Below are 2,575 nucleotides of genomic sequence, written 5' to 3' on the forward strand. Positions count from 1 at the left end.
TTGCTTCTTGGTCATGAAGTTTGTGCAGGAATAGAAACCCTGACTAAGGCAGGCTTCGTAGGTACACATCATCCCATGGCTTTGGGTGCTTGTTCTGAATAAAAGTTGGGGGTCGGACAGCTGAGAACCAGAACCATTTCTCTGCTTTCTGATTCACATGGATGTGAACGAGCAACCCCCCTCATGCCTCCACGACAGCCAAGGGCCACTCCAACCTCCCTGCTTTCCCTGGCATGATGGACTGCGTCCCGAGATCCAAAATAAACCCTTCCTCCCTTAACTTGTTCCTCGTCAGGTATTTGCTCACAGAACCGAAAAGCAGGAACACACACACTCATTAGCCAGTCCTAGAGTTCCCAGGCTAATCTGCTGAGACTTCTAATGATACACGTCCCATTTCATGGCCCATTGCTAAGGTCTCACGTGTCCTCAGCCACGCTAGACATTATTCAGTACATCATGCCATCTAGTCCTGGATATTGTAGGAACACTTACCAAACAATTCCGACTCAGAGAGACTGCTTCCTTCGGCTAGCCACTGTTGTCTCCTGAGACATCAGAACTTGGCTGCTGAAGGAAGTTTTACTTTAATTAATCCTGATCTGTAGTCCAGCTGGGTCTGAACTTTTGGACAAATATTTGCCTCTCTAGAGAGCCACCTTCACACACCGTGTAAGTTGGCTCAGCATTTCCCACGTTGGGATACTTAGCTTCTCAGCACTTGTTAATTCTTTAACATGTTTTTCTTCATGTTACCAAAATCACTGTCTGCCAGGTCAGGAGACATCTCACTGTGGTGCACAGGACAGGGGAGCTGGAGCCTGAGCTCTCCCTCTGGGCCTCTGTGGGGAGCTTGCTCTGTGTGCCCCCTGCAACCTCAGGCAAGTCTGCTGCTCCCAGACAGAAGGCTCTTGGGTCCATTTGTGCTCAGGATACCAGTGGCCTTTGTCCTCAGCATGCAGTGTCCTGCCCTGCTGTAGTGAGACGCTGTGGAATTGGGGGCTCTCAATCTTACCTGGTCTTTGGCCTCCTGGACCTGAGATGAGGGCTGGCCATTTGGGAGATTCCCTGGAGTTATAACCTGTGCTATAATTATGTTTGCTTAAGTTCACATCAAGTCCCCTTGCCCTTGCACACAGAAGACTTATCTGTTGCTCCTACAGGAGTGAGTGTCGCTCGGCATCAGAAGAAACTGCCCCATTTCTAGACTGGAGTTCATTTTTTTTCCACACAAGTTCTAACATTCACATTTAAAAAAAAACAACACATGATTTTGTGACATTTACGTCAAGTTTGAGTTGAGAGGAAGTCTTTTTCTACATCCTACACACAGAACAGACATCTTCAACCCTGTTTATCATCCACTCTCCATCATCGTGTTTCTATGGGCTGTTTCCTGGGGTGTGTGGTGTATGTGTTTAAGTAGTGTGTGTATCTATGAGAATGTCAGTGTGAGTGTGTGTGTGTGTGGTGTGTATGTGTGTGTCACTGCCTGTGTATATGTGGTGTGTATGTGTGTGAGGTGTGTTTAAGTAGTGTGTCTGTGAGAGTGCTAGTGTGTGTGTGGTATGTGTATGTGGTTATTTTTTTACACTGCATTTTAGCCTTTTAATGTGAAGCATGTCTTTGTGTTTTTAGGAGCTTCATATTGTCCTTCAAGCTTCTTAAAATGTTTATAATCTCTCCTCCTCATGCCAGTGCTAACCTCTAAACACACTGAGCTCCCTGCTGCTTTGTATTCTGAGCCTGATACATAAACATAACAAATGCAGTCTCTCGACCCCATACACAGTCGTTTCTGTTGGTTGTCCTGGGGCATTTTCTCGGGCTTCTCATGTTTTCACATTTGTAGGTATGTGAAGCCATGATCCTTGAAAGTTTGTCTATAACAAGCCTTTCTCCCTTTTTCTTTTTGTGGTGACAAGGTCTCACATGTCCCGGGCAGGCCTTGAATCCCCAGTCTTTCTCTGTGCCCTCTTGAGTTGTAGAATTCCCAGCCTGTACCACCACATCCAGCTCCCGCTGGGCCAAGGATGCCAACCAGTGAGCAGGGCAGCCGCTTGCCCAGCTCCCCAGCTCTTTCCCAACCAGAGCAACCTGTTCCAGCTCCAGCTCCAGCACTCCCTCTGTGGTCACCTCTTCCCTGTCCCTTCTCACCCCTAAGAGACTCCTTTACTTTCTGCCAGTTCACCTGTGCAGGGCACAATTACCATCTGGTACCCAGTGTTGCAGGGAAACTCGGTGGGAATCCCTCCTCCTCTGCCTGTCGGTCCTGCTGTCAACCACATTGTTCATTCCACCATATGGCCATGTTAACTGTGCACATTCAGACTCAAGGTAAGAGATGAGGCCCAACCTATTAGCTAAGGAGCCGCTCCATCACCAAGTCTGCTGTGCAGAACAGAAGGGTCAGCTTTAGTCCATTTATAGGCCACTTCTCCATCACAGCTGGAGAAAAATGAAGTTTGACATGATTTCTATGCAGTCTGTGTTGCAGTATGTGTAAGTGTTAAGGTGATGAAGATGACTACTATCTATCTATCTATCTATCTATCTATCTATCTATCTATCTATC

This window comes from Mus pahari, chromosome 11, assembly GCF_900095145.1.
Source record: "Mus pahari chromosome 11, PAHARI_EIJ_v1.1, whole genome shotgun sequence".
Classification (NCBI taxonomy): domain Eukaryota; kingdom Metazoa; phylum Chordata; class Mammalia; order Rodentia; family Muridae; genus Mus; species Mus pahari.